This window comes from Salmo salar, chromosome 07 (assembly GCF_965601325.2).
Source record: "Salmo salar chromosome 07, fSalSal1, whole genome shotgun sequence".
NCBI classification, from domain to species: domain Eukaryota; kingdom Metazoa; phylum Chordata; class Actinopteri; order Salmoniformes; family Salmonidae; genus Salmo; species Salmo salar.
Genome location: NC_138297.1, coordinates 71,276,833 through 71,285,822, shown reverse-complemented (window position 1 = coordinate 71,285,822; position 8,990 = coordinate 71,276,833).

Genomic DNA, 8,990 nt, shown 5'->3' with positions numbered 1-8,990 from the left:
CAATGTTTGAGAGATGAGTGATATTGTCGCACCCGAATCAATTAGCGCATTACAAGCTAAGCAGTCCTCCAGGACTGTTTCCAGGTATGGCCGTTTAGATTCGTGGTTAGTGGACATATTCCCCACAAAGTGGAGTGGTCGTTCGCAACGACGTGATGTGCCATGTCTGTTCAAGATGGAAGCAGATTGACTTTTCTGATTTTGAGTGGGCTTGGCTTTAACGAAGCGTTTGACCTTTTCCTTCGCAACTTTTGTATCAGAGTCTATAGACAGAGCCCGGGGGCTTGTTTCTTGATCAAGCGGGCCCTGGATAGGGTCTTGAATGAGAGCGGGAGAAATTTGAACTTTAACGTCCATGCTATGGGTGTTAATTCCTGCGGACCTGGTGTCCGGTAATTCCCCGTCTAGTCCTTGTGACTTATCTTTTACTCTTTTCTCAAATTGTTCTCGCTTAAGTTCTTCCCATAGTGGGACTTCTGGAGAACATTGGTCTACGTTTTGGTCGTCCTTCAACCCTTTGTTACCCTTGTGCTCTGACACTTTTTGTGGGTTGGGTGCAGGAACGTGGCGAACGGGTCGATTGTAGCCGCCCCCAAGAGCAGAACCAATCACATGCCAAGAACTATGTTTTTTTCCCCCATCGAGCCACATTCAAACAGAGCAGGACAGACAGGTTCCAATCTAAGTGCCAATTCAGTTTATCTCCAGGGGTTTAGACTTGCTGGATGATTTGAAAATAGCTTTTTGTCCACACCAGTGGTGGGCTTTGTGTAGAAAGAAAGATACATATGAAGAAAAGAACCCCATACCTACTGTGAAATATGGTGGTGGATCTTTGATGTTATGCGTCTATTTTGCTTCCTCTGGGGCCCTTGTCAAGGTCAACAGCATCATGAACTTTACCCGGTACCAGTACATTTTGCCAAAAACCTGGTTGCCTTGACCGCAAGTGGATCTTCCAGCAAGGAAATTACGCCAAGCACACATCAAAGTCAACATTTTGCAATGGCCATTTCAGTGTCTGGACTTGAACCCCATTGAAATCCTGTTGGTTTGAATTAAAGGGGGCAGTCCATAAGTGCAGACAAAGGATATCAAGAATCTAGAAATGTTCTCTATGGAGGAATGGTCTTAGATCCCTCCCAATGTGTTCTCCCATTTCATTACCAGTTTTTGTTAATGAGGAAGATCAGTGTGAGAAGGGGCGAAGAGTGAGTGTGTAGGGGACGAAGTGTGTGTGTGTGTGTGTGTGTGTGTGTGTGTGTGTGTGTGTGTGTGTGTGTGTGTGTGTGTGTGTGTGTGTGTGTGTGTGGTGTGTGTGTGTGTGTGTGTGTGTAGGGGTCGAACAGTGTGTGTGTTTAGGGGGCGAACAGTGTGTGTGTGTGTAGGGGTGATTTTCTAATTGTTATTATAATTATATCTCTCTCCATTACCTTCTATAGCCCGACCAAAAAGACAGTTGCTTTATTAATTTACAATCATTTAGTGTAGACAGGGCCTTTCCAGAAGTTGAGGGTGGGGTATGTTACGCTCAGTACGCTATATATGCAATATACAGTACCCTATATACTGTATGCAGCGATCACCAACAGTCTCTGGTTTAGACAGGACCTTTCCAGAAGTTGAGGGTGGGGTATGTTACGCTCAGTACGCTATATATGCAATATACAGTACCCTATATACTGTATGCAGTGATCACCAACAGTCTCTGATTTAGATGTGGTTGCCATAGCAGTAGGCTACTACACTATCACAACTGATTTTTCTAGATTCATTTAACCAAAGCTTAGCTGGTCATTGAGTACCATTGGATCTGGCTTGTTCTTGTGAACCACCGGTGGGGTGTCTATTGAACTGAATTCTTATTTCAATATGGTGAAACTATTCCTTTATAAAAAATGTTTCAAAAGAAACATGAAACATCTAATAGTTATAGCGTAAAAACAGGTGAGCTGGGGAAGGGGAAAGGGGATACCTAGTCAGCTGCTCGTTGCTACGTCATTTCACTGAGTCTACCTTTAACCTCTTGAGATGGGAAAACATGTTTCTTTATGAAGTTGAATGTGCTCTTTATGACAATGTTACAATTAGGTGACATAAATAGTTGTTTTAAACCAAATTACCCAAAAGGCACTATTGATGGAATGACCCTCTTATCAACCAATGGACTTCATAATAATGATATGGTGAATGAGTTTATCAGGAAGTGCATAGGAGATGTTGTACCCAATGTGACTATTAAAACCTACCCCAAGCAGAAACCATGGATAGATGGGAGCATTTGCGCAAAACTGAAAGCGCGAACCACCGCATTTAACCAGGGCAATAAGACTGGGAATATGGAAGACTACAAACAGTGTAGTTATTCCCTCCGCAGAGCAATCAAGCACGCTAAACGTTGGTATAGGGACAAAGTTGAGACTCAGTTGAAAGGCTCAGACACGAGACGTATGTAGCAGGTGTTGGGGTAGGTTCCTTGTTCCTTATCAATCATTGGCTTATTGGTGAAATCAGCAATCGGACAATATCTTCTTTAAGTAAATCAATTAAACCTTTATTAATGCAATTGCAGACAGAAGTTGACAACGGAAACACAGCAGGCATGTTTCAGAGTAAGTTCTGCAAAATAAAAAAAGGTCAAAGTTGCTTTAATACGCTTGCAGTCGAACCCCTAGTGATGTAACTGCCTACGTCAACACCTTCTACTCATGAGACCAAGCCCATGCATATACAGTTATACAAAATTGCAGGAGAGAACAATAGTTCCAGTGTTTTCTAAGGGCTCAGCAGTAATTTTACAGTGGTATGTCTGACTTGTCTCTTATCTCTTTACTCCCCTGCAGGGTTCTGTGTCTATGTATCTCTTTTGGTCTTGAGGCGCTTTCTCACAGACACCCTGTTTTGACTTCAATAACTCACACATCTCTCAGACCGTTTCTATAAAAGGCAGAGACTAGAAATGAACTGTGGAACAGTATTAAACCTTATAATGAATATATATATTGCTAATCTGTGGTCCAGGACCCTGTAAATTAAGTGGGGGAGGGGTCTTATAGCCCTTCCCCTTCTATTAATACAAAATAAGCATAATCAATTATTATAAATCATCAATCATTTGGTGCAGCCCCTATCATGACCCCAAGGTGAACCCCATCACAGGGTCTACAGACAATCACGGATTATAAAGGGAAAACTAGCGACCAGGACACCGACGTCTTGCTTCCCGGACAGGCTGAACACCTTCTGCGTTTGCTTTGAGGATAATACAGTGTCACTGACGCAGTCCGCTATCAAGGACTGTGGGCTCTCCTTCTCCATGGCCGAAGTGAGTAAGACACTTAAGAGTGTTAACCCTCGCAAGGCTGCCTGCCCAGATGGTATCCCTAGCCACATCCTCAGAGCATGCGCAGACCAGCTGGCTGGTGTGTTTACAGATATATTCAATCTCTCCCTATCCCAGTCTGTTGTCCCCACATGCTTCAAAATGGCCACCATTGTCCCTGTACCTAAGAAAGCAAAGGTAATTGAACTAAACTACTATCGCCCCGTAGCACTCACCTCTGTCATCGTGAAGTGCTTTGAGAGACTAGTCAAGGATCATATCACCTCCACCTTACCTGTCACCCTAGACCCACTTCAATTTGCTTACTGCCCCAATAGATCCACAGATGATGCAATCGCCGCCACACTGCACACTGCCGTATCCCATCTGGACAAGAGGAATACCTATGTAAGAATGCTGTTCATTGACTATAGCTCAGCATTCAACACCATAGTACTCTCCAAGCTCATCATCAAGCTCTATGTCCTGGGTCTGAATCCCGCCCTGTGAAACTGGGTCCTGGACTTCCTGACAGGTTGCCCCCAGGTGGTGAAGGTAGGAAACAACACCTCGTCTTTGCTGATCCTCAACACTGGGGCCCCACAAGGGTGCGTGCTCAGCCCCCTCCTGTACTCCCTGTTCACCCATGACTGTGTGGCCAAGCACGCCTCCAACTCAATCATCAAGTTTGCAGACGACACTACAGTGGTAGGCTTGATTACCAACAACGATGAGACAGCCTACAAGGAGGAGGTGAGGGCCCTCGGAGTGTGGTGTCAGGAAAATAACTTCTCACTCAACGTCAACAAAACTAAGGAGATGATCGTGGAAACAGCAGAGGGTGCACCCCCCATCCACATAAATGGGACCGCAGTGAAGGTTGAAAGCTTCAAGTTCCTCGGCGTACACATCACTGACAAACTGAAATGGTCCACCCACACAGTCAGTGTGGTGAAAAAGGCACAACAGCGCCTCTTCAACCTCAGGAGGCTAAAGACATTTGGCTCGGCACCTAAAACCCTCACAAAATTTTACAGCTACACAATTAAGAGCATCCTGTCGGGCTGTATCACCGCCTGGTACAACAACTGCACCGCCCACAACCGCAAAGCTCTCCAGAAGGTGGTGCGGTCTGCCCAACGCATTACCGGGGACAAACTTCCCGCCCTCCAGGACACCTACAGCACCCGATGCCATAGGAAGGCCAAAAAGATCATCAAGGACATCAACCATCCGAGCCACTGCCTGTTCACCCCGCATTCATCCAGAAGGCGAAGTCAGTACAGGTGCATCAAAGCTGTGACCGAGAGACTGAAAAACAGCTTCTATCTCAAGGCCATCAGACTGCTAAACAGCCCATCATTAGCACATCAGAGGCGGCTGCCTATAGACAGACATAGAAATCACTGGCCACTTTTAGAAATGGATCATTAGCCACTTTAATAATGTTTCTGTATCTAGCATTACTCATCTCATATGTATAAACTGCACTCTACACTATTCTACGGTATCTTAGTCACTTTTAATTGTGTTTAAATATTGCATCACCCATTTCTTATGTATATACTGTATTGTATTCTATACTACACCACTGACTGTTAAACAGCATCTCCAGCACATCAGAGGCTGCTGCCTATAGACATAGATTAGAAATCACTGGCCACTTTAAGGAAATGAAACAATAGGCACTTTAATGTTTCTGTATCTTGCATTACTCATCTCATATGTATAAACTGTAATCTATACTATTCTACGGTATCTTAGTCACTTTAATTCTGTGTAAATATTGCATCACCCATCTCATATGTATAAACTGTATTCTATACTATTCTACAGTATCTTAGTCACTTTAATTCTGTGTAAATATTGCATCACCCATCTCATATGTATATACTGTATTCTATACTGTGCCACTGTATCTTAGTCCAATGCTGCTCTGACATATGTATATATTCTTAATCCATTCCTTACCTAGATTTACGTGTATTTTGGGGTAAATGTTGTGAAACTGTTAGATATTACTTGTTAGATATTACTGCACTGTCGGAGTTAGAAGCACAAGCATTTCACTACACCCGCAATAACATCTGCTAAACACGTGTATGTGACCAATACATTGGATTTGAATCATTTCACAGGTCATTTCTAACTACTAACTATACTAATAACTCACCCCAGGTGTACTCCTCTAACTACTAACTATACTAGTAACTCACCCCAGGCGTACTCCTCTAACTACTAACTACACTAGTAACTCACCCCAGGTGTACTCCTCTAACTACTAACTATACTAGTGACCCACCCCAGGTGTACTCCTCTAACTACTAACTATACTAGTAACTCACCCTAGGTGTACTCCTTTAACAACTAACTATACTAGTAACTCACCCCAGGTGTACTCCTCTAACTACTAACTATACTAGTAACTCACCCCAGGTGTACTCCTCTAACTACTAACTACACTAGTAACTCACCCTAGGTGTACTCCTTTAACTACTAACTATACTAGTAACTCACCCCAGGTGTACTCCTCTAACTACCTACTAACTATACTAGTAACTCACCCCAGGTGTACTCCTAACTACTAACTATACTAGTAACTCACCCCAGGTGTACTAATCTAACTACTAACTATACTAGTAACTCACCACAGGTTTACTCCTCTAACTACCTACTAACTATACTAGTAACTCACCCCAGGTGTACTCCTAACTACTAACTATACTAGTAACTCACCCCAGGTGTACTAATCTAACTACTAACTATACTAGAAACTCACCCCAGGTGTACACATCTAACTGCTAAAAACCTGTTTTTGCGTTGTCATTATGGGGTATTGTGTGTAGATTGATGAGGGAAAAAACAATTTAATCTGTTTTAGAATAGGGCTGTAATGTAACAAAATGTGTAAAAAGTCAAGGGGTCTGAATACTTTCCACGTACACTGTATGTCTGAGAAAAAAAACATGTTTCATCCCATATGATCTAGTACACAATAAACACTTCAACCCATATGATCTAGTACACAATAAACACTTCAACCCATATGATCTAGTCCACAATAAACACTTCAACCCATATGATCTAGTACACAATAAACACTTCAACCCATATGATCTAGTTCACAATAAACACTTCAACCCATATGATCTAGTACACAATAAACACTTCAACCCATATGATGTAGTCCACAATAAACACTTCAACCCATATGATCTAGTCCACAATAAACACTTCAACCCATATAATCTAGTACACAATAAACACTTCAACCCATATGATCTAGTACACAATAAACACTTCAACCCATACGATCTAGTCCACAATAAACACTTCAACCCATATGATCTAGTCCACAATAAACACTTCAACCCATATGATCTAGTCCACAATAAACACTTCAACCCATATGATCTAGTACACAATAAACACTTCAACCCATATTATCTAGTACACAAACACTTCAACCCATATGATCTAGTACACAATAAACACTTCAACCCATATGATCTAGTACACAATAAACCCTTCAACCCATATGATCTAGTACACAATAAACACTTCAACCCATATGATCTAGTACACAATAAACACTTCAACCCATATGATCTAGTACACAATAAACACTTCAACCCATATGATCTAGTCCACAATAAACACTTCAACCCATATGATCTAGTACACAATAAACACTTCAACCCATATGATCTAGTCCACAATAAACACTTCAACCCATATGATCTAGTACACAATAAACACTTCAACCCATACGATCTAGTACACAATAAACACTTCAACCCATATGATCTAGTACACAATAAACACTTCAACCCATATGATCTAGTCCACAATAAACACTTCAACCCATATGATCTAGTCCACAATAAACACTTCAACCCATATGATCTAGTACACAATAAACACTTCAACCCATATGATCTAGTACACAATAAAAGTATAATAAAACATATACAAATATGTGTCCCTGCTATAGACAAGGGGAGAAGGACTATGGTCTAAATCAACATTTGGGCCATTTAGACAGCGTGTGTCCCTGCTATAGACAAGGGGAGAAGGACTAGGTAAAGGGTCTAAATCAACATTTGGGCCATTTAGACAGCGTGTGTCCCTGCTATAGACAAGGGGAGAAGGACTAGGTAAAGGGTCTAAATCAACATTTGGGCCATTTAAACAGCCTGTGTTACTCCTATAGACAAGGGGAGAAGGACTATGTAAAGGGTCTAAATCAACATTTGGGCCGTTTAGACAGCGTGTGTCCCTGCTATAGACAAGGGGAGAAGGGCTATGTAAAGGGTCTAAATCAACATTTGGGCCATTTAGACAGCGTGTGTCCCTGCTATAGACAAGGGGAGAAGGACTAGGTAAAGGGTCTAAATCAACATTTGGGCCATTTAGACAGATTGTGTCCCTGCTATAGACAAGGGGAGAAGGACTAGGTAAAGGGTCTAAATCAACATTTGGGGTATTTAGACAGCGTGTGTCCCTGCTATAGACAAGGGGAGAAGGGCTAGGTAAAGGGTCTAAATCAACATTTGGGCCATTTAGACAGCGTGTGTCCCTGCTATAGACAAGGGGAGAAGGGCTATGTAAAGGGTCTAAATCAACATTTGGGGTATTTAGACAGCGTGTGTCCCTGCTATAGACAAGGGGAGAAGGACTATGTAAAGGGTCTAAATCAACATTTGGGCCATTTAGACAGATTGTGTCCCTGCTATAGACAAGGGGAGAAGGGCTATGTAAAGGGTCTAAATCAACATTTGGTCCATTTAGACAGCGTGTGTCCCTGCTATAGACAAGGGGAGAAGGACTATGTAAAGGGTCTAAATCAACATTTGGGCCGTTTAGACAGCGTGTGTCCCTGCTATAGACAAGGGGAGAAGGGCTATGTAAAGGGTCTAAATCAACATTTGGGCCATTTAGACAGCGTGTGTCCCTGCTATAGACAAGGGGAGAAGGACTATGTAAAGGGTCTAAATCAACATTTGGGCCATTTAGACAGCGTGTGTCCCTGCTATAGACAAGGGGAGAAGGACTATGTAAAGGGTCTAAATCAACATTTGGGCCATTTAGACAGTGTGTGTCCCTGCTATAGACAAGGGGAGAAGGACTAGGTAAAGGGCTCCATTTTGTTGTTCTGTAGCATATGCAATGTGTCTGCCTCCAACATAAAACATTTCTTTACTTCCACACATAATTACTTCTTTATTTATTTTAGGTTTAAGGAAGTGTGTAGGTCGCATTCTTTATTGTAGAGCTATGAAAGTTATATATTTAGATTCAACTGCTCGAGACAAATTCAGCAATTGCTTTGCCATGTCTGTGCTGTGAAGCAGTCGAGTTGGATAAATGTTTTTCTAAGGACTGCCCCAATTTGATGTGACGTCGGAGTGAAGTGATACACATTGATGTAATGATGCAGCCGACCACCAGAGGGAGGTAGATACATGTTTATCCGACAAAGGACCTTTACATGGTCCTAGAAAGGTCGATTTCAGTCTTTTGACTTAAAAAACTGCAGGGATTTTATAAAATAAGTAATGTAAACATATACATCTTTTTTTGAAGTAATCCTAGTGCCCGATTTCAGGTTGCGGTCAGCTTTTAAGGAGAAGTTCTTTCAGGTTGTTCTGGTAGGTTGAGATGGCTG